The sequence below is a fragment of the Sminthopsis crassicaudata genome, chromosome 3, assembly GCF_048593235.1.
Source record: "Sminthopsis crassicaudata isolate SCR6 chromosome 3, ASM4859323v1, whole genome shotgun sequence".
Lineage (NCBI taxonomy): Eukaryota > Metazoa > Chordata > Mammalia > Dasyuromorphia > Dasyuridae > Sminthopsis > Sminthopsis crassicaudata.
In genome coordinates, this window is record NC_133619.1 from 155,811,363 (window position 1) to 155,837,043 (window position 25,681).

General features: G+C 32.6%; 1 protein-coding gene across 1 annotated transcript in view; it reads right to left on the bottom strand.

Moving 5' to 3' along the window:
• FGF14 (fibroblast growth factor 14) overlaps positions 1-25,681 on the bottom strand; it is a 774,907-nt gene that overhangs the window by 384,709 nt on the left and 364,517 nt on the right. The gene's annotated exons all lie outside the window — the stretch shown is intronic.

Genomic DNA, 25,681 nt, shown 5'->3' on the forward strand with positions numbered 1-25,681 from the left:
GAGAGGGAGAGAGACAGAGAGACAGAGAGAAATGGAGAGAGGCAGAGACCAAGAGAGAGAGTCAGAGACAGAGAGAAACAGAGACAGAGAGAGACAGAGACAGAGATTCATCTGATAGGTAAAGTAAAATCCCATAAGACCTTTCAAAACATAAATAAACTTGCAATAGTTTATTACAATCCCATATATTTATTGGATCATGATCTTATCACATTTGCTCCATGAGCAAACAACCCATTCATGTTTTCTCACTGAAATTTTTGTTTATGTCTTCCTGTAAGTCCTCCATTGAAGATCTACTCAATCTACTGTAGTTTTTATAGAAATTCTTGGCATCCATCTGTTATTCCTCCCTATCATTATATAACCAGGGCTCTTTTTTTGAGCCTACATTCTCCTAATGATCTTTTATGCCAGTTTTTTTGCATACACATCAGCACTGATATATTATGCTTGACTTACACCCACCATACCATGTGTCTTTCTCCTTCATCTGTTTGACCATGGCAACACACATGACTACTCAAATGATAATAAGTACAAAAGTAATTTCTGTGCAATAATAACAAGCTCAATATTTGCTTTATAGAATTCTTGAGTTTTTACTTTCCTTCTTCACACTCAGTTGAGTGAATCAAAGGTACTCTGTTTTGTCAAATATAGGCTTGGAAAAATCCAAGTTCTCATTTTTAAAAAAATTCATGGTCCAAGTCAAAGCACACAACTTCCTTCCCTATCCTATATCAAATGTATGCTTTTTTTTTTTTTTTAGAGTATCTTATTTCTTAACATGCCAATAATTTGGTCAGCTAAAAATTAAGATAATTAGGAGGCCAAAGCAGGAGGAGAAGTATTTCTTAAAACAAATTATTATATTAATTGGAAGTAAAAGTTTTTCATGTGGTAACATAGAAGGACAGTAAGTCAATAAGTATTTATTAAGCACTTATCATAGTCAGTACTTGATGCTAAGTGATGAGGATTCTAACAAAGGTAAAAAGCATTTCTCAGTGAACACACTTATATTGAAGACAAAATGAAAGTAACTAATATACATGCATGAGAAATACATTGTAAATTGGAGATAATCTAAGAGGTAGCAGAGAATAGGAAGAAGAGAAAGCCCAAAGAGTTCATGTAGAAAGTGTATTAAAGTAAGCTCTTTTGAAGGAAGTGGCAGAAGCCAGGAGGCAGAGGTGAAGAAGGATATTATCTGGCATAGGAAAAAGCCTGGAATACGGAAAACGAATACTGTGTATGAGGAATATTAAGGCCAATATTCTTGAATCTCAGAGTGCTTGTGCAGAATTAAAGTACATGAAGGTAAAGGTAATATAGATCCAGGTTGTGAAGGGCTTTTTAAAAAGTCAAATAGAGGCTTTTCTATCTGATCATGAAGGTTATAGGTAGTCATTGGAGTTTACTGAATAAGGGAGGGTCAAGGTCAGATGCGCATTTTATAAATATAAATTGATAGCTTAATGAAAGCTATCAGGAGAGACTTGAGACATAGATCTTCTCCTAATTGTGAGGTGATAAGGGTCTGCACCAGGATGGAGAATGTGAGAGTTAGAAAAAGGGTCAAATATATTGTGAGAGATGCTATGGAGATATAAACAATAAGTTTATAATAGTTTGGATACATGGGATTGAAAATTAGGAGTCAAGAATGAGAATGAATTTTCAAACCTGAGTTATCAAAAAGATGGGTTCCCCCAAATAGAAAAGAAAGAAGAGCTTGGGAGCAAAAAGAATTCGATCTCTTTTGATCAGTTTAAGTGTCTTTAGAATAGCCAGTTCAAGATGCCTAAAGAAGGTTAGGAGAATAAATAGAGCTAAGAATCATACACAAAGAGATGAGCCTGTAAAAGTGCCTTTCCATTATTAGACAAAGAATCAACATAAATGGCATAAAAGACTAAAGAACCAAGGTTCATAAAGGGCCAAATAAAATTGCCCTGCACCTTTTAATGGAATGATGCAAAGTTATCATAGCTACATGTTTTTTTTTTACATTAAGTGAAGAAAATTCCCAAATTGTTTCAAGAATAAATTTTTATATGAACATTAAAACTATCTTCAATAATAGTAAATAAAAAGAAATAAAATGGTTTAGGTTCTCTCAATCCTAGATCAGCTGAAAGTTCCTTCTCCCAAATTTCCTGTAAAAATAAGATGCTACTTTATAAGAAAAAATTATCAATCTGAATTCCACATATTTCCTACTTCAAGAATGAGAAAAATGGAAACAAAATTTTTTTTGCAATCAAGGAATTATGAAAATCTTTTCTGAAATATAATTTCAGGGTATTTCAAAGTAAAGTAATTGCTCAAAACAGGCTTCATATCATCTATTAATAGATATTGGGTAATCTAAAAACAAACAAAATGGTACATGTAGCCTCCAACCCAACAATATACTTTAATCTTATATTTCAGTATATGTCAAAAGTTTAATTAATTGAAATTTACTAATTTTCAGATTTCTATTTTCATGGGCAGTGTTATAACAATCCAAAATGTGCATGTTTTATATTATTATATTTTTTTTCATACTATGCTTCTAAAACAATTATACTTAGGGTTTCTAACCTCTTCTTATACCAAGATACAAAGTAATGGACTCGAGAATCTATTTCTAAACTCACTGGTTGTTTAAGTTTCATTTGGCCCACAGATCTACTGTAATTAAATCTATATTTACCATGGTAACCTTACATTAGTCAAGATACTATAAAGTATTCCAATGTTCTCAGCTCACAATTCTGTCTATAAATATTTGAGTACCAACTATCTGATGACATGTGAACCCTGGAAAAGTACATAAATAATAAAGAAAATTGCATAAAGGAATACATGTTTGGCTGACAAATAAGAAAGTCAGAGTTCAGAATATAGCAACTAGGTAGAAGTCAGTTATAGATGAGTTCTGCTCTAAGGACATTTCTATAAACCATAGGTCGGGGTGGGGTTGGGAACATGAACAGTTTCTAGGGGAATCCGAAGTATGAAATTTATTTCATGTTTCAGAGTCCTGCCCCAGCCATACCTCCCCCTTTTCCCAATTTCTCCTATAAATTTGTAAAAGGTCACAGAAGCCATTAATAGTGCTTGGTACAACTGCAGGGCACTTATCAAATGTTTGCTGAATGCCTATATCTTTTTCACAATAAAAGAAGAAAGAATCAATGCCAATTTTCTTTTAGTTTTAAGGCTCATATTCCACTGGTCTTGAACCTGTGGGCTATTGCTACTTTTTATTACTAAAATGCTTGTTGTAAAATTATGAAGATTTATTTGGGTTTCTTTTTTCAATTACTACTCAAAACAGAGCAAGAAGATAAGGATATAAATTGTAACATGGGAAATTTAAATGAAACAAAAATTTCACTTATTCATGGCTATAGAAGAGAAGACACATGGTTATTATAAAGCAGTAGATTTTTTTAAAAACCATTTGTATGTGACTGTGAAATGCATTAGATTTCCATCAGTACTTCTGCCACCATTTGCTTTCTCAATCTTACTTTATTTTAGCTAATCTGAAAAGTTCATTTTTGGAAATGGTAGCACAAAATAAACTAATAGGAAAAATTAATGAAAGTTTTTGTTCTTGAAATGATGCATAATAAAAATTATACATGATTATAATAAAAACACGTACAGAATAACTATTTGAACACAGTAAAATGTTTCTTTGAATAAGTTTAAAATGATGAAAACAAGGATTTAATTCTGAATTATGGGATATATGGAAAAAGTCTTACAGTTGTGGCCCTTTGTGAAACTTTTGGTGGTGATTTTATTTTTTACCAATTTTTGTGCAAGATTTGAAGAAATATTTTGGAAATTAATTTTAACAACTTAGAGAAGATCTTGACATCTCCTCCTTGAAAGTTCCACACAACTCTGTCAAGCATATATCTTTCTATTTTATTTATATTTTCTTATATTTGCAATCAACAAAGTTACTGAATAAATTTCTCTCATTACATTTTAAAAGGAATGTAAATTACTTGACACATGTATGAGATATTTTTAAGGTAGCATTTTGTTCTATTGAATCTAATGTATTAAAAAACCCTCAACAAACAACATGTACAGTGGTGGGATTTCATATAAACACAACATATCCCTGTATATAAATCCATGTCCTCAGAAGAATGCATAAGCAAAAAAAATAGATGTATCAGTTAAGTCTCAAGGAGGGATTAATAATCACTGGACAACCTGTGTCTATCCCTGAAGTGTATAAAACAGGAGAAAGTGAAGACATCTATAGCATGTTGGATTGACCCCATGTTAACAAATGCTTCTGAAGACAGACCAGTTGCCCAGGATAAGTAACAGATGCATTGTGATCAACAATAAATGGAAGGAATATTCAATTAATGAGATCTAAGATTTATATGGGCAACTTTGACAGATTATAGTAGAGCACAACATAACATATATTGTGATGATAATCTATTTACGTGATATATAAAAATGGTGTACATTTCATGGATTCATAGACTTAGAATTGAAAGAGACATGAACTGTCTAGTCTAACCCCTTCATTTTATAGCTAAGGGAATACAAGCTTAAAGAGGTTAAGTGCATTACTTGCAATCTTAATCCATTTATTACCAAAATGATTTTGTTCACTTTTATAATTAATAAACTCCTCTTCAATATCCCCTCTCAAGTAAAGTCAGCTGAAAAGTAGACATTCACATTATAGTGAATTTTGGCATTCTATTGTGAGAGAAAGGGGGGAATTTCTGCATTTCTGTTCAATACTGTTCAATGAAGGAACTTGAGATGGTACGTTTAAGAATGGATTGGGAAACCTAAAAATGATTTTTCTCTCGAATCAAGAGTTGGCATTATGACCTTGGATACTTCACTCTGTCTCAAATTGCTAAATAAGAATAGTCAATCTTCATTTTCTATCTGTTTGGGTAAGGAGGATTTAAAGAGTGTTATCACTGTCTGCAAAGCTCTAGTTACTTCTCTAATGAACAGCATTCTTACCTTATTATTATTATGTCTTAGCTATCAGCTTAGATCATGTAAAGTTTGCCAAGAATACACTTGAAGCAGATGGATATAAAATTTGTGAGTTTTTTATTTTATGAACACTTGTTATACAGGACCTGAGTAATACTCAAGATGGTTAAAACCCTGATAAAGCCTGTAGTCACTCAGATGCCTTACTGGGTATTAACCCAGATAGATCTCATATTTAGGAGCCACATAAACAAATATATTTTAAGAAATACTTTGGTTACTCTCAATAAAAATAAAAATAAAATATGAAAACTGCATGCTTGTTCAAACTCAATCTAAAACTTAGGTGCATTCTTGTCCTTTGATGATTTTTTCCAGTTTCCTCCAGCTTCCTTTTTCCAAATAGTACACTAGAAAGTTAGCTTCCCTGAAATTGCTATATCAAAATCTAGCCAGGTCATCCAAGTATCTTGCCCATATAGTTTTGATATTCAAGTGCATAACTCCCTCTTAAGAAAAAAGACCTCCCTCCAAGCCTCTCCCATTAACTCATCTAAACCAAAAACAATTCTCACAGGACAAGTCTTTCTATCTTTTATTAATTAAATTGTGCTGTCATGCACTCATCTTCATCTCAGACCAAATTCATATTAATTTCTTTTGCTCCTCACAAGCTCTGTTTTTAATGAACCTAACCCAAATCTAATTATGTTAATATATCACCACACAATCTACCCAGAGTGCCATATTTTATATAGGTTCATGGGGAGAAAAGGATAGAAGAAATGACTACATACCTGCAATTTTATCAGTATAGGAAACTCTCTATATGCAAACTACCTCCATCTATGTAGAAAAGAAAATTAGAGCTGCTTGGAGAGTGAAAGGTTAAATGATTAGCCAATGATCCCAGAACTATTATATGTCACAAGCAGAACCTGAATCCAGGTCTTCCTGTCTAACACTGATCATCTAGATCAAAGAGCATCTCTCATTATTTATAAATAGGGAGAGTCTATCAAGAAAGAATTATTCTCATGTGTCATTAGTTTAGAATGGTGAAATTGCTAAAAAAAAAAAAAAAAAAAAAAAAAAAAGGAAAATTAGATCTCTTTGATCTGAGACAGCTGAAAATGGAGAAAGGACTTCCATCTCTAGCAAAGTTTACCACTAAACTTACTAAATTTAGCACAAATTATGGAAGAACAGTCACCATCCCATTCACCCTTACCTCTGGTCTGAAGTGATTTAAACTTGAAAGTTATTTTATCATTTGTCAGATATCAATGCAGAATATTTATAAACTTTGAAGTTTTGAAATAATTTTATAATTATTTGGAATATATAAGATTTGAAGGATAGTTTTTGTTTAGTTTAATTTCAGTTGGATTAAATATTTTTTGATTTAAAATAAAGGAATTTATTTTAAGTTTCTGTTGTCAATCATTAAAAATTCAAGTTTTTCTTCAAATCAACTATGAGGTAGTCATAAATATACAATATATGTCATAAATATACTAGAGAAATATAATAAACTTTAATGAAATACTAAATAATAAAAGCATGGTTTCTGAAAATCCCGTTAGCAATGTGAATCTGGTAATTAGTAGTACAATTGGCCTGAAGTCAAGAAAATTAATCTTCCTGAGTTCAAATCTGACTTCTGATTACATACTAAATAATTGTATGACCCTGGGCAGATATTTTAACCCTTTTTGCCTCAATTTCTTCATTTGTAAAACTAGCTATAGAAGAAAATGGCAAACCACTCCATTATCTGCACCAAAAAAACCCAAAATGGGGTCATGAAGAGTCAGATATAACTTAATTAACAACAACAACAACGAAATGTGAAATGTATCTGTCATTTGGTTTATTTCAATGCTTGGAGACCTCTGTTTCCTCATTTGTAAAATGGAATTTAATAACTCTAAATCATATAAACATCCAAGATTTTTATGACCCATTCCACTTTCTTATTCTCAGACAATAAATGCAAATAAAATTTTATTTTATTTTTTTATAGTAGCAAAGAACTGGAAATGAGGTAGATGCCAAATAATTGAGGATTGCCTAAACAAACAGTAATGTGTAGATATAATTAAATATCACAATAAAAAATAAAGACAAAGATAATCCAGAGAAGCATAGTAATTCTTATATGAAATGATACAAACTGAAGTAAGAAGAGCCATGAAAACAGTATACACAAGGACTATGATGATTTAACTGGAAAAAAGAGCAACAAAACAATTGAATCTGAATATTGTGAAATTATAATGACCAAGCTTGCCTCCAAAGATATGAGGTATGAGAAGTCACCCCTTTCCCTTTTCTTTCTAAAGCGACTATAGATGTGGAACATATAGATATATGAAACTTTTGATGTATTGGCTCATTTTTCTTCAAATTGTTCTTTTTTTCCCTTTTGCAATTTTTGCTATATGGAATGGCTCTCTAGGAAGGGAATGGAAAGAAGAAATGAGAACCTTAGGTGATAAAACCCCCAAATTATAATGAATATTTATTTTGAATATATTACAAACTTTAAAAAATATATCCTGATTAACACCAGAAATATTAAGTTGCAACCATTGTCATTCTAACTCTATTTCTTTCACTTTTTAAATTTCAAACAGGGTAGTTGCAAAGGTATTGGAATCTTATGAAAATGGCATTAAAGCAGTAACCTTTCATCTATTTCAATTCTGAGTGACAAAGTGTATGAATTTTAGTGCTTCTTATTGATCTAATACATCTGGAGGGAATTGTACTCAGAAAAAAACAAACAAACAAAAAAACCCCCAAGAACTGCCACATATCTAGCTGATCTTTTCTTCTTATACATTTGTTTAATGATATAATTTTTATTTATAAGTTTAGTTTAGTCATTGGTCACATGTTGCAGTTTGATCAAATCCACCATATGCCAGGAGTATGCTGATAAATGTTTAACAATAAACTCTCAGGGATGGAGGAATGACACTCTTTGAAGTATAATTTAATTTTTAAACATTTTTTCCATTGCTTTTTAAAAGTCTAGACAATCATTAAACAGCAAGTAGAGCCCTGATTTGTAGTTTGCTTATTTTTCCAAGTTGTAAATCAGACTTGCTGAACATGTACTCTTCAGGCTAATGTATAGCCTAAACCAAATTGAAATGCAATTGGAAAATACTTAATAAAATAAAATAAAACCTAGATAATATTACATTTTAAAACTAAATCAAAATGTCCACAACAGGAGATTCTTCTTATGTTCAGATTAGTGGACCTATTTCTATATGACTTGGACAACGTAATGCTCACCCTGAAAATTAACAATGAATTGGTAAGAGTTGGCTCTATTTGTATTTGTTCCTCATTTCCTGCATGTGATATTTATCTTCAGTTCTTCAGGGACTGTTGTGTTCCATGCATTGCATCTATCCCAGGATATATGTGTGCATGTGTATGCATGTATATGTGTGTATATGTGTGTGTGTAAATAGATGATCAAAATATAACAATACAAATTTTCAAAGAAGCCCATCCTTCTTTGGCCTATTCTGTGGTCTCCTGCTAAGCAATTTAATAAAAAATTAGGTTTTTGAAGTTTTACCAAAAAAAAAAAAAATCATTCATTACCTGAGAACATATGAGCTAATAAAAGAGTCAAGACTTCAGGCAGTTCTATTTTCATTCTGTTGAAAACCATTAATTTGGTGCAAGTTTTGAGCAGGGGAGAATGGATCTTGGCTCCATTTAACAATAAATCTGATACTTGGTAGTTGAGAATGTCACAGCCCCAGAATGCACTTAAGTGGTAATGCATTAATACCAAGTTATATTGGCTTAAAATATACCCTAGCTTTAAGCAAGAGGTTATTATTATATTATAAATCCATACTAATTAGCATACTAGAAAGCCTAGAATTTAAAATATGAAGCTGATCATAACAGAAATTTCTTTTTGTTTTTTTCAAGCTATTCTGAGTTTGAAGATTAATACGTCTTACACCTTGGACAAAGCCCTTTTTTCATTGTTACCCAAGCATGTTTCTTTTTAAAAAGCTAATGCTTTTCTTGGCATCTCATTTACATGGAGTTCTTGATTATCAACTGAAAACCAATTAGGCACTCAAAAATAGATGAACCAGTAAAATTGCCTTATAAAAATAATGTCATTTTGCTAAATGACAGTGAATTGTGATGATGCAGAAGAGCCAGTGTTTTTGAATTCCACTCTCATTCATTTTGCCTTCCTAAGTGAATAAATAAATAAATGAAAAACATTCCAAACAAGGCCTAGTGGACTGAATAAATCATTGAATATTCAGTTAAGTACTTTCATTAGCCCTGAAAATATTCAAGCACGAGTTGCAAGGCCTCCAGAACTGCTCCTTGCCTAACCAAAAAGTGAGGTGTCCCTACTCTAATTCCCAACCTTTCTCCAGGTTTACATCTCTTTGCTTCCTCTTCTTTCCAATTCAGGACAATGGATCAGTGAAAGAGGGAAAAAAAACAGAAAAAAGAAGGCAAAGAAAAGAGTGCCTTATGAATGTTAATATTTTACCATGAAAATTATTTATGACTATGAACCACAGCTATTCAGGCAAATGCACGTTCTCTATAAATAAGATGCAAATAAATTCACGGTCTTTCTGTTTCATGAAAATATATCCATAGTGTGCTTCTGTACTTGGATGGGGACACGGCATCATCACAATGGCTGCCAGTATTTCAGGAATAGGCTCTAGAGTACTGAACAGATTAATTGGTCTATTTTGAGAAGCAATGTGATCTGGATGAAGGTAACCAAGAATGCTGACCATCTCTATTTCATGTTTGCTCCTGCCATTCTAACTTTGAGTTAGCCATTTTCTCTCTTTATTTAGCCATTATAAAATTCTCACTTTGAGTTAGCCATTATAGTTCTCCCTGCCTCTATCTGTAAAGAAAGTTTTGCAGTTTTGACAAATATTTGATTCATTATGTTTAAGAAGCTATAAAAAATCTAAAGGCGTTTTATAATTCAACCCTCCCCCCACTAGCTCCCACTCCTAACTTTCCTACATGGTAATTCTCCCTGTTACCAAGGCATGAAACCTAGGACTAAGCTTTGATTTCTTTCTCTCTAATTCTTAACACATAAACAGTTACTAAACAAGTCTCACTGTTTTCTTCAAAATTGTTCTCAAACCCACTCCTTTTTTTTCCTTCTTCTGTTGTGTTGCCAAAAAGCCTGAACTGGTCTTTTTAATATAGTGATAGCTTTTTCAATGTAATTGATTTTCTTTGTAATGCCACATTTTATTTTATGCATCAAAAACCATTGCTCTGAGTAGGAATCCATAGCCTTCAAAAGACTCCAAAGGGATCCTTGAAAAAATAAAATAAAACTCTGGACAAGCAAATACATACTGATGATTTCATGCTTAAACAAAATTAAAGCCTCCTAACTGGCCTCCCTATCTCCAGCCTCTTCTCCTTTCTGATTTATCACATTCATTTGTGTTAAATTAATCATTGTGAAATTTCATCTTCAGGGTAATACTCCTTCATTCTAAGCTCTTTGTGATGTGTTCTCACAAATCCCTGCGATTCAGAAAAATTGTTTAGCAAAGGGGAAAAATTCTAATCACTGTTTTTTCTTTCCTTATCTGATTCAGTCTGCCTTTTCTAATTCCTTTAGGTTACTCTTCCCTCTTCCATTCCCCCTTTCCACTCTGTTCTATGGGACCTTACTTCACCCCTATGGAACCAGTCCATCATTAACAAACTCCTTCATCCTAGATTTCGGCTATGGATATTTATCTTTGGTATAATTATGATAATAGCTAACATTTACTTAGAGCCTATTATTCAGTGTCAGATAATTTACAAATATTATCTAGTTTGATTCTCGTGACAACCCTGGGAGGTAGGTGCTATTGTTGTCCCCATTTTACAGTTGAAGAAACTGAGAAGGATGGAACTTAAGTGACTTGCCCTAGATTACACAACTAGTAAATGCCTGAAGCTGTATTCAAACTCAGCTCTTTCTGAGTCTAATATTATTCTCTGTGCCACTTAGCTACTTAGGAACTCTAGATATCCATAAGACATTATATCCATAACTACTTTCTTTACTACTGGGTACCCCTTCACACACACTTTCTTTTCTTTTTTTTATTAAAGCTTTTTATTTTCAAAACATATGCATGGATAATTTTTCAATATTAAGCCTTGCAAAACCTTGTGCTTTAATTTCCCCTCTTCCCCCACCCCCTCCCCTAGATGGCAAGTAATCTGTGTTAAATGTGGTTGAAATATATGTTAAATCCAATATATGCATATATACATATATATTATATGTATATATATGTATATACATTGCACAAAAAAAATCAAATAAAAAAATGAGAAAGAAAATAAAATGCAAGCAAACAACAACAAAAAGAGTGTAAGTGCTATGGCACACACTCTTTCCACACTGGAACAGAATAGAGTATATTACTACCATTCTTCTTGTCCCTCCACCCAATTGCCACTTCCTTTACCTTCCTGCCTTACTCTACAACCTCTACCTTGAGGGTCACTCTTTTGGTCAATGTGGACAAATGCAGGTTATTTCCAAAAAAAATCTGGTTATTTCCTGGTCATTTTCCCTTCTTTCACAAGGAGTTCAGTTTTTGATTGTCAGACCTCCTCTCTAACCCTAACCCTGACCTGTTACTTGGGACTGCAATATATACTGTTCTCTTCAAATTGCCTTGCCACTTATTCAACTTCCTCAAATCCCATGTGATATTTCATTTGAGCTCAACCTCCTACAGGGAGTATGGCAATAGTCTTAGATGAGATCACCATTAACTCATAACTGGGTCCCTTTCATTACATTTAAGTTTCTTTCTGTACTCATGATCTCCAATTCTTCTCATTTCTCCCTCTCCCTTACTCCTTTTAAGTTTATTCTTCATCTTCCCTCAGACCCGCTCTTACACTTCTAGTACTATTCCATTTTGCTATCTTCCTAGTTTGTCACCTTTACTTTTATCCTTGTCCTTTCAGTCTGCTTTTATTCAACCTTTTCTTCACGTTCAGTTTAACATTCTTCACTCTTGAATCTCTTGCAACATTTCCTGATCACTATTCACATTCCACCAGTCCTGAATCCCAGATTACTAATACCCAGATTGGGTGGTTCAGTGGTTGGAGCACCCTATCTGAAATTGGGAAAACTCATCTTCCTCAATTCAAATATGGCCTTAGACACTTACTAGCTGTGTAAGTCACTTAACCCTGTTTGCCTCAATTTCCTCACCTGCAAAAAATTAACTGGAAAAGGAAACGCCAGTATGTTTGTCAAGACAACTCCAAAATCATCACAAAAAGTTGGCTGAAACAGCTAAACAATAATGATCCCTAAGCTTCTGAAATCCGTTGGAGACAGTTGTGGAACTAACTGTATCAATTAGCATATGAAAGAAATATATGTTATCTAAACCCAAAACTGTCTCATTGCTAGCTACAAAGTCTTTTGCTTTTTTCTGTTTACTTCTTTAATTTCAATTTCAAATCCTTTTTGTTATTCCTCTCAATTATCACCTAAGAGAGCTGTTCTCCAATCTCTGAGGATGAGGTGACCATTTTCTTTGTCAAGACCAGTTCTGTTATTTGTGCCTTGCCTCTTATTTCTACCAGGAACTTGTCCTGATGATCATTCCCATTCTTTCTCCCTCTTTTTCATTTACAATTTCTTTCCCACTTTCCACAAACAAAGCGATTGCCCCGCCCTAAAAAAACTTCACTTGACACATATCTCCTCAAGCTATCATCTTATTCCTTTGTGTTGTCAAAGAAATAAATAATTATTTATGCTTATTTTTCTACATCCACTTTTTCAACCTCCTACTTCTCAAACCTCTGATACCAGGTATCTAGCTTCTCCATTTAACTTAGACTTATTCCAAAGTTATTGTGCATTGCCCCCACCCCTGCCAACCCCCCTACAACATTTTTAGCATTAATTATTGTGAATATTTCTTTTTTTTTCATGCTCCTGTACTTTCTGCAGTTTTGAAGGTTTGACCACATTCCCTTCATAGATCTACTCTGTCTTTCCTTGACTTCCATGCTATTGATCACCTCCTTCTCAGTTTCCTTTAAAGGATAATCAGTCCTTTATTCTCTTGGTTTGTAATTTCATTTTTTTCTATAAAAATTTTTTTCTATATTTTCAATAATTGTCTATCATCAGAAGTCTCTTTTATACTCTCCTTCTAGCCAGATCTCTCTCTTGTTTTCTCTCTCTTTTTCCTTTCCCTCCTTCTTTATCAAGCTCTCTTTTCTCCAGTACTCATCTTATATTGCCAATTACCCATTGGGTATGTGTGTGTATACATATATATATATATTTTTTTGAATCTATATATATAAGTGTATGCATATATTCATTTACATATATATCATATATATCATATGTGTATATATAGACATGTGCACATGAATGCATGCATACACAAATATGTATCACTATATTGCTAAGTCTTTCATATTTGATTATCACATAATACTGCTGTTATTGTGTTCAGTATTCTCCTGGCTCTGTTAACATCACTCACCAATAGTTCGTATTTTTCTGAAATCAGCCTGCTCACCATTTCTTACAGAACAATAATATTCCATTACATTCATATACTATAACTTATTCAGCTATGCCCCAATTGATGGGCATCCACTCAGTTTCTTGCCACTGCAAAAAGAGCTGCTGTGAACATTTTTGTACATTGGGTTCTTTTCCTTTTTTTGATCTATTTGAGATACAGATCTAGTAATGAATGCTATTCCTAGATCAAAACTTATGCACCGTTTTACAGCCCTTTTGGGCATAGCTCCAAATTCCTCTCCAAAATGATTGGATCAGTTTACAACTCCACCAACAGTTCATTAGTATTCCCATATCCTCTCCAACATTTATCATTTCCCTTTTCTGTCACACAAGCCAATCTTACATGTGTGAGGTGGTACATTTCTCTAATCAATAGTGATTTAGAGCATTTATTCTTATAAGTATAGATGGCTTTAATTTTTTCATGCTGTTCATATCCTTGGAGAATGACTTGTATACTTATAAATTTTGAATCATTTATCATATTTTAAAAATGAGGCATTTATCAGAAACACTGGCTGTAAAAATTGTTTCCCAATTTTGCTTTCCTTCTAATGTTGACGGTTTGGTCAATTTCTCAAACTTAACATGTCCAAAATAGAATTGAATTCTTTCTCCAAATATCTATCTATTGAGATCAATGACATCCTCCCACTCACCCAAGTATGAAATTCATAATCCTCCTTTGACTGTTCTCTATCTCATCCTTCCTATAGCCAATCATTTGCCCAGTCTAAGTTGGGTCTAGAGCCACAAAATTTCCCTTACTCTTCATTGTCTCTTCATCCACATAACAATTATTCTAATTATCTTTTGCTTTGACCATTTTAACAGCTTCCTACCTGATATCTCTACCTCCAGCCCTTTTTTCCTCCATTTTTTATTCTACAAAATCACTGAAATAAATTTTTTGTAGTTACTTGTTTTCTATTGACATCTTTCTATTAATAGGAAAAAAATACAAATTCATCATCTCAGGCCTTCCTTGACCTACCCAAATGTTAATGTTTTCTCTTCCCAATTCCCTTGTATTTATCTACCTACCTTTGTAATTATTGACTTTCTCACCTCAAAAAAAAAAAGGCAAGCATGATTTTATTTCCCAAGATTATAGAAAAGTTCCTTACACATAGTGTGTATTTATAAATATGTGTTGGAAGGAATTGGGATCATTTTCTTCGTAGTGACAACTAGGATGTGTATCACTTGACTTAAGTCATCTTGATATATTACTAGTGTATTTCTTCAAAAATTGAATTGAACACAATAGCATGATGTAATTATATTTTAGGAATAGTAGCGCTAAAGAAATAAGGAAATGGAGGTTATTTTTCCCAAGCAATATGTGGATTAAAGTAGCAGAACTGGTATTTGAACAAGTGTGCCAAAAATTTTAATACAGTGATCTTTCCATGATATCATATCCTTTTGAGTTGAATCCTTTGATTAACAGAGAGAGAGAGAGAGAGAGAGAGAGAGAGAGAGAGAGAGAGAGGAGAGAGAGAGAAGAGAGAGAGAGAGAGAGAGAGAGAGAGAGAGAGAGAGAGAGAGAGAGAGAGAGAGAGAGAAGAGAGAGAGAGAGAGAGAGAGAGAGAGAGAGAGAAGGAAGAAGAAGAAGAAGAAGAAGAAGAAGAAGAAGAAGAAGAAGAAGAAGAAGAAGAAGAAGAAGAAGAAGAAGAAGAAGAAGAAGAAGAAGAAGAAGAAGAAGAAGAAGAAGGAAGAAGAAGAAGATGGAAGAAGAGGAGGAGGAGGAGAAGGAGGAAGAGGAGGAAAAGGAGAGAAAGGAGAGAGGAGAGAGGAGAGAGTGGAAAGAGGAGAGGAGAAAGAAAGAGGAGAGAGAGAGAGGAGAGAGAAAGAGGAGAGAGAGAGGAGAGAAAGAGAGTTTATTCATTTCTTTAAAAGGATTGCTAAAGCTCTGTACAAATATATTGAATAGTAAAAGAGGGTCTGTTCAAATAAAGCTATTATTCTGGGGTCAAAATATCTCACAACTAAAATGTCAGCAAAATCAGTTAACCTATTTTTTCCATTTATATCTTGGTTAAACTACACAGGAGGAAAAAAAACCACAAATCAAAAGCCAAGATTTATTTCCTGTCCTTTGAAAATGCACTCCTGTGTAGACAGCAGGTGGCAAAGAAACAGCAAGATGCCAGGAAGAAAAAGACCAAATCACAACTTGAAAGAAGATATAAATATAGCACTTGTTTGTGTAGGAGCGCTTTTTTTTTCCCTAAAGAGAAAACAAGTAGGGAAGAAATCATAAAGGAAATCATCCCCGATATTTACATGAAAAATAGATGTAACTAAATATTGTATTTCAAAATAATTCATTTCTTACTCTATTTTCAGAGACATTTGGCTGTTTTTGTTTTGTAACAATCATGCTTTTTTTTTTTAAATGTGATCCATTTGTTCATATTTACAAAATACACACATATGTGTATGTATGTATACACACATACACACACACACACACACACACACACACACACACATATATATATATATATATATATATATATATATATATATATATATATATATATATATATATGTATGCATTTCATGCACACACACACACATTTTTTAGTATTTGAATACTGGCTGTCATTTACTATCTATTTTACCCTGGTCAAGTGGCTTAATATCTCTTGGTCTGTGTCTCATCATCTGTAAAATGACAGAATTGGGATATATGGGCTATAAAATCTCTTTCAGTTATAAATGTAGGATTCACTGATGCATCTTGCTTGTTTCAATTACACATTAATGGGTTTTTGTTGAAAAATGTAGCCAGAAAGTTAAACAGCCATATATTTTGTATTGCCCATCTGTCTGAATATGCTACAATAAAGAGGGAACAATCCCTGAGTATGATCCCTATTACTAATACACATTTTTACATGTGATGAATAGATATACAAAGACACAAATATGATATGACTTCAACCTATAGGACCAAAGAAACCTGTCTTTCAGGTTATTCCATTTCATTAATCTCCAAATTTTTCGTTAGCTCTAGTAATGTTTGCAAATGTCATTACTGGGATGATGCCAATAATATCACCAATCTGAAGATTATCTTAATGGTTGAAATTTACATTACTATGGTTTCCAATAGCATAATTTTGTGAAGATCCAGTTTATTTTCCTCATGCCATACTAGTGTTCACTAATGTGTTCTTTAATTGACGTCAACTCTCTCATAATCAGAAAAATAGCCAAAAGAAATTCTTTCATTTTTGGAGGAATAAAGAATATCGCTGTTAATGTTTTAATTGATAGTCCTTTTCCATATTCTTTATTTAACAATTACTTATGGGAAATTTGGAAAGCTAACTGGCTCAGAATATTTAAATGAACATTTCTGTACAACATACCACGATAAGTTTCAAATGTATAAACCATCCTAATATAAAAAGTGCTACCACAAAAAGAGAATAAAAAGGTATATCTTTTTCCAAAAGGTAAATTAAAATGTAGATTAAAAAAAGAATGTAAAGTAAATTTAAACAGAACTAAAGATAGAATTAAAGGGATAGATTAAAGATAGAATTAAAATAGGCAATATCAATAATAGAAAAATATAAAAGATTTTGTGCTAGATACACAAGATGTATGAGAGAAATATTTAGAGTAAATAACAGATAAAGGTCTAACATTCAAAAATTTATAAGACATTGATTGACACAAGGTTTCTGACTTGCTGTCCCCTTATTTTGGCTAAGATAGATCAGAATAGCAAAGCATATGGTTTCCTCAGAAGGATCTATGGCTATCATTTTTCTAGACTTTTCAAAAGTATTTCAAAAGTAGATACTGAACAAGTATCAACTTTAAAATAGGCTCAGAAGAAATGAATGAAAAAGAACATTTCGAAGTAGAATTAAGAAGATTTAGAATTAGAATTAAAATTTAATTTGGGGGCCACGCAATAGCAAGGAACATGGTCCCTGCACTCAAGGGGACTTGTATTCTAATAGGGGAAAACAATACATACAAGACTACAATGGCAAGGGACCAATGTTTTGTACAGGGAATTCATTCATTTCTGTCGTGCACAATTCTTCATGACTCCATTTGCAGGTTTCTTGGAAGAGACACTAGAATAATTTGGCATTTCCTTCTCCAACTCATTTTACAGATGAGGAAAACTGAGGCAAACAGGGTTAAATGACTTGCCCAATCAAGGTCACACAGTAGTGTTTGAGGTCAAATTTAAACTTGAGGTCCAGCTGACACTCTATCCCCTGCAAAACCTAACTATCCTTAGGACCACTACTGTTAGAATGTAAACTTCTTGAGGGAATAGAGTGCTTTGTCTTCCTTTTCGAGGCTAGTTCTTAATATGGGGTCTGGTACATAGTAAAATTCTGGTTGATCTTAAATCTTGCTGATGTGATAATAGATAAATGAGACATTTTCCTCATAAAATAGAGAGAATAATGCCAGTAGTACTTATTTCACAGGGTTTTTCCACTGTGATTTACTCATCAGTCTAAAAGGCAATCAATTCTCCAACCCATTTCTACAACCACATCACATTCTTATAATTATTGTATTTATTTTTACTTATTTGCATTGATTACTGATTTGTCTTGTCTTTATTATTAAAAGCTCCTTAATGGCAGGTATGGCAACACTTAATCACTTAAATGAGGCCTAACCCCTTCTATGAAGTGTAATATATTATATCTCAGGGCAAATGTTCTTATTAACAAGACAATTGATTACTCAGCATGCTACTTTTTTGGGCCAAAGTCATTATAAGATTTACTAGGCATAGGTACAATGAGATCTTCTGAATAAGTAATAAAATATGAGAGAGAGCAAAGTAAAGTCTGTTTCTGAATTTAAAAATAGGCAATATTTCAGAACTGGCTTTATAAATGGAGTCATCAGACCGATGTCTTCCTAACTGCAGTATCCAAAATAACTTTAGCTCTGAGTTTAAAAGTGGCCAATGCAAATAGATTCTAAGACTTGCACAGAAGTCCTTTTAGAATAGGCCAGGAGATGAAAAGCACAGTTAAAAAATGCAGAAGCTTATTACCAAAGGATTATAACTTCCTTGGAGTTTGTAATGCATGAACTATCTAAAAATAAAGATAAAAGGTGTTTTGTAGCTACATTTCCTAGCTTCAGGGAAGTAGCAGAAAAATTAAGAGAAAGTAATAAGTATCAGGCACTTTTTAGGCCATATATGTTCATGAATTTAATTTTAGGTTCTCTAAATGTGAGATTTTTTCCCAATTGCCCATCAGTCAACCAGCAGTTATGAAATAGCTTCTATTCATCAGTCAGTGTATTGGACTCTAGGAATACAAAGACAAAAGTCAAACTGTTCCCAACTTCAAAGAGCTAATGTCCTTTGGGAAAGACAACATGTGCACTCATAATTATATGCAACATAATTATATACAACAACACATGAGGAATTAAATTCTCTCACAACCGACATTCTTGCTATAAATCAAACTAGAAAGCCAATAGAACATTCAGCCTAATGATGAGAGGATTGTTCACAGGTTCTCCTCAGAGAGAGGAAAAAAAGGAAATAATGAAGCTGGTTGTTTCCAAAGGCAGCAAGAGACATATCATTTCCATTGCTTATGATGATAAAAGCAAAAATACCTTCAAGAAGACAAATGTAGCTTATAAGCCAACACATTGCAGCATGGGATGAAAAAGTATAGAAAAATCTATGAAGTACTTGAGAAATCCTCCAAACCAAGTTAAAATATACCTTGACACTGAATGACTGACACAAAACAGAAGATAACTAAATTGCAGGAAAGTGATAATTCAGTAAGAAACAAAAGGGACAAAAGGCTTCTAAATCCTCTGGATTACTTAAAACTCTCCTATAAGCCAATGGTGCAAACTGTCTTTGTGAGAACAGAGTTGAAAGGCCTTGAAAGTGGCAAATACCTCTCAAAAATTTGAGGTATATATATTTTTTATTTTTCTCATTTCCTCTCTGTCCCTGATCCCAAACATATTTAATGCATAAGTATGTTATAATAGGGATTATAGTTAGTTCTTTTTCAATGGGTGAGATAGGGAGAAAATTTGGAACTGAAAATAAATACATAATTTTAAGAAGAGGGAAAAAAAAACTTTGGACAATTTCACCATGCCCCAAATTCTATGTACTTTATTCTATTTTCAATAAATCAACACCCCAGCACCAGGAAAGATACAAGATTACTCTTCCAATAAAAATCTAATTTCAAAAAACAAGTTATTAATTTTGAAGTATTTCAGAATTAGCATTTGTATTCAGTGAAATCATCAACTAGTTAAAATAAACAAAAAAAATCCCACTGAATTTTAAAAAAAAGAATAGAAAGGATTCTGGGAAGATGGAGGAGTAGGTTGGTAAATTTCTCTCATAACATATTTTGTAAGAAACAAGGAAAAAAATTCAAATATTCTAGAGCTACAATTAGAATTGTACAGGACTTATTAGCAGCCACAATAAAAGGCCACAGGTCCTGGAATCATACTGATATGAGTGAACTCTGTAAAAATTATGTCCCCTTTAATCTGTAAAATAATCACTGAAACTGTATCCCCTTTGAGCTGCAAAAGAAGAGAGATTAGGGGTCTCCCAGGCTTCAAAGAGTCTGGGGAAAGGCATATTTTCCAGACCAGCATCATTCAATTGGAAATCTCTTTCAAATCACCCTCCCCCCATTGATCTTTTTGGGAAGCCGGATCCCCATTCAAGATGAAACAACCTTCAAAGTAATTTCATTCAATTGGGAGATCCTGGTCTGATACTCAGTTCAAATTGTCCAAAGATTTGTTTATAAAATAGGTTTCTGTCAACCCATTCTTTGCAAATTTTTTCATTAAGAAATCTGCCAGCTAAGAGAGAGAGAGCTTCTTAGTGAAAAATAAAACTTTCTTTTATTGCAAACAGACTTTGGGGTTTGGGAATTCTTTCTCTTTTGGACCTGCATCTCTGAACAGAGAGGGGATCTCTCTCATTAATACCTAATGACAATCAAAAGAACTAGGCTTGAACCCAGAAATATTATATTCAGCAAAATCATCTATAATATTGAATGCTATCAACAAAACCAAAACTTAATAGAAAAATTAACATATAAGAGCCAATATGAAAGAGCAATTTCAAGGAACTCAACATGGATAAATTGTTTACTTTTTTAACATGGGAAATTTATTAGCATATGTTTAAGACTGACATCAACAATATAACATCTCAAAAAAAAATATTTGGGCACAGTTAAGGTAAAAATAGTAATTATGTCATACAAATGAGGTGCAGAGGAAGAATAGATACAGAACCATTAGAGGGGAGAGGAGGGTTCATAGTTGTGGGAAAAAAAAATCAGGAATGGGTTAAATAGGCAATATCACATATACTATTAAGGGCATAGGACTCTCCATAATCTATAAAAAAATAAGAGAGGAGGGATGGGTGGAAAGGAAAACAAAAAGTAAGGTTTAAAAAAAAAGAAGGGAGGGATCCATGAGCGGGGAGAGGTTAAGTAATGGCAAGGTAAGTTAGGAGTAGAAGTAATGCAAAGAGTCAGCAATGATAGGAAAGTATGTGTATATGTGTATGTCTATATCTAAATTAAGAAATAAATGTATATGTATATACATAGGTATATCTATACATAGAGAAAGATATATATTTTCTTAATTATAGCCTACTTAGGGGTGGTTGAAGGATAAAAGAGGGAAAAAGAACAAAATACAAAAGGTGCATAGTAGAGAGCAAAAGAAAAATTTACAAAGAAGTAAAGATGGATACTCATGAACATAATTTCTTCTAATATATACATAAAATATATTTTCTTGAAGTTGTATTTATTATATATTTTTAAGCTTTCCCTGATTTTCTGTTGGAACATGGCAATATTCTCTTTTGTTTTGTATTCCTTTTGGTTTTTTTTTTCTGTTCTGCTTCTTCAAATAAAATAAATTTGAGGAAAAATAAATTAATTTACTCAAAAATATATTGTTATTTAAAAAAGAATAAAAATGAAGACTCTATATCCAATTATTTATCCAACACAAAGTATTTAAGCAAATTATTGACTTATTTATTATGAACTATTGACTCAGAAAAAATGAGAAATGAATAAGTGAAGACTTTTTAAATTGTAATTATTGTCATTTCTTATAGAAGTTTTGACTGATTTAAAAGTGAATGGGCAGATTCAAAGAGCCTAAAAACCATCATTTGAGCAGATAGTTACACCAGTTGAGGTGAGTACCAAATTTAATACATTACTTAAATTTTTAAAAAAGTATTTTTTAGAAGAATACAAAGAGTATCTTGTCCCATGAACAGCAAGTAGTAATAATATTAATGGAAGGGAAGCTAACCTCAAGAAATTTTGGTGCAAGAACCAATTAAACCATATCTCTCCAAGAATATTTTCAGATTGAATTGGAAGGAGGACAGCAAAGACCCAAAATGGAATATATTTTATAGCATTTCTACAGTAATCTTGTGGTCATTGAGAGTTGGACTGCCATATTTGCATTCTAATACTCTCATATTCTATGTTCAATATGAAAAAAAGTGGAAAAGCACTTAAGAAAATTAAATTGAGAAGAATTTCTGGATCTATTACATGCAGAAGAAATCCATTCTAGGAATGACAATTTTATAGGCACTCAGTATTTTTTGAAGCTATATGAAAGAGGTAAAGATTTCACAAAGCTGGAAAAGATAAAATACAAATGCTAAAAGAAAAAAAAAAGGTGAAAATGGCATTAGTGAATACTGACCCATATACCTACTTCCTCATTTCTATAAAATATTTATTTAAAAATGGCTTATGGAGTTACTGAGCCTAATCTTGATGAAAATATAGACAGAAAACAAGCCAGATAATATTTTTGAAATGCTTGGAGCAATGCTTGGCATATAGAAGACTTGTTTCCTTCCTTCCTCTCTTGATTTTACAATATTCTACAAGTCACATCTTTAATAATGACTCTTCCTCCCCCCCCCTTCACTTAAGACTACCTATCTCATTCAGGCTGGAAGGAAATTTTGACTTGCTTCATTTCCAAACTGGGCCAAATCATTTCTTTTTAGGCAATCAACCTTGTGGCCACTTTATGCCTGAGAACTCACCAACTAAATGCAATCCCATCAATATAACTCTCTGCAGCTCAGAATTACCAAGCTTAATAGTAGAGCAAATAGAACTTTTAGCATTTTTCTACCAAATATTTCCCACTGAACATTTTAATATTATACATTATATGTATCACACACACACACACACACACACACACACACACACACACACACACACATATATAATCAATAGTTATATTTTAGAATATATTGGATTGCTTGCCAGCTAGGGAATGGGGTGGAGGGAAAATTTGAAACACAAGGCTATGCAAGGGTCAATGTTGGAAAATTGTCCGTGCAAATGTTTTGAAAATAAAAAGCTTTTAAAAAATGCTAGCATTATTAGTAAAATGATTAAATTATCCAGGAAAAAAGTTATATGTTAGAAACAAGATCCCTTGACAGACTGAACCCTAGTCAAAATTGTTCAATGATCATTGATCATCAGTATGAAGGAAGGTATAAAACAAGAGCTCAAAGGATTTCTAATGGTGGTTTCCTTTGTCCTGTATAATAATCAAATCAGAGAGGATTCCCTATATATGCTGTTTCTTCAAATGTTCCTGTTTGAGAGTAACTGTCTTGATTGCATCAAGTCCTATAATATAAGTATTTAATTTTTTTGACAAACCATTGATAATCTGAAAACACATATAAACATTTCTTAGATTCTTTTTAAAATTTATATGAAAAGATGCTAAATTCCAGTTAGAAATTAGTGAAAATAATTTAATAGAAGAATTTTATTCTATTCAAGTTCATTGATTCCCTGAAATTGCCTTATACCCCAGGAGAAGAATCTCTACCTTCAAATTTTACCTACTCAGAGAAACTCACAACCATTGGTTACCTTATCAAATCCATATAAGTAAAATAAAGTAGATAAAGAATATGTATTACCCATATTAAAATATATATTTGGATGGGCATCCCAATTGTCTTTTAGTGCATTTATCTTTAATAAGTACTAGATAACAAGTTATAACTGTAATTTAATAGGAAAAGGACTGCAAACCAGATTGCATTTCAATGATTGTATTCATGAAACTATTCCCTGAGAGAAAAGCATTATTTTCAATACTGAGATACTTTGTAACTAAGAATAATAAAATACAGTGAACCTAGAACATTCAAATTATGGATGACTCAAAGGCAGGCATACATATATTACCTGAGCTGACTTGTATAGAAATAGAAGAATAAAAGCCATTCAAGTATGTGCATAATAGGAAAATAAAGTGGACTAGTCATGTAATAAGGGCTATTAAGGGCAGTCTTGTCTGACTTTCATGAGATCTTTTTGGAGGCTTTTCTTAGCAGAGATATTGGAGGGATTTGCTATTTCCTTCTCCAGCTCATTTTATAGATGAGAAAACTGAGAAAAACTTAAATGTCTTGGCCAGGGTCACACAAATAATATCTGAGGCCAGATTTTAATTCATGTCTTCCTGACTCCAGATCCAGCCCTCTATTGTGACTCCTCAGTTCCTTAGTGATGAGAGTAAGAGATGGCAGATGGGTAACTTGGATTGTGATGGTATCAGTGAAATACAAAAATATCTAAAAGAAGCTCTCTAGGACTCTGTACTCCTCCATGGAGGGTTTATGGAAGAACATAGAACTTCAGATGATTATAAGATATATACAGATTATGATCCACACTAGTCTAGGGCACTAATGAGACCATCAAGGTGATGAATGAATGGGGCAGTTACTGATTTTTTTTCTAATACTATTCTAAAGTGAATATTAAAATTGTTTCCATGAAATGATTTAATGGTTCCAATTAATACAGCAGCTTAAAAATTCAGATTATTGTAACTGATTTTTTTTACTACTCAATAACTTTTTGTTTATTTTAATTTTAGTAAAAGATGCTTTTCTAATTAACTTGTATATTTAAATATAATCAGGAGATATCAAATAATACAATTTTGTTGACCTCTTCATTTAATTGATTTGCTTTGAACTTAAAAAGATTCTGGAGAGGAAAACTTCTACCTTTAAGTTTAAAAATATTTATTACATCAATTAACACAATTTTTCACTGGTAAATTTCTGTTCACCTCTAGTTAGAATGGTAATTCACACTTTCTAGCTATATGACATAAATCATACAACCTCCCTGGGCCTCAGTTTCATGATTTTTTAAAAAATAAATTAGTAGAAGTAGATTAGTTAGCATCTGGGGTTCCTTCTATATCTATATCTAAGATTATGTAATCCTAAGGCAAAAGGTTATGCACCAACATCAAGTGGTGATGTATTGGGGAAATATTATTATAAATGTTATTATATTTTTATAGAAGAAAAAAATAATGGGGCATTCCAAAGTTAGGTCATTCAAGATTCCATTAATATTCAGTGTCCAAAATTTGATACTTTTACTAAAAAGAATATCCCCTCAAAGGTTTGTGGTAGGGACTAAATGTAAAATAATGCTGTTCCCTGGCATTATGAAAAGACAAACTTGCTATTAATAATTCTATGTCCTTTGTGTTCAATATATTTGAAATTAATAAGGGATGACAAAAGAGACCAGAATTATCAACCAGTATACTAACCAGTATTAACCAGAATACTAAAATACATTTTTTATTAGAATTAGTTTTCATTAATTCTAGGAAGCAGAAACCCAGAAGGAAGAACAGCAAAAGTAGAGGTGAGGCTGTTGAGGGGATGAACACTTCCTCTGTGAGAAAAACAAAATTTGGGGATGTAAAAGAGAGGAGGGGAAAAAAAGAATATAGTCACCACTTATTTTTTGGGAAAAGATGCATGTATTTCTGTATTTCAGAGGGAAAGCAAAACAAGCTAGTATCTGGTCTCTTGGTATATCACTGAGTCATAATGATTTAAATAAACTGAGTTCTCAATATTTTTTCTTCACATTGCTGTCAGTTCTACTAAGCAAAGAATTT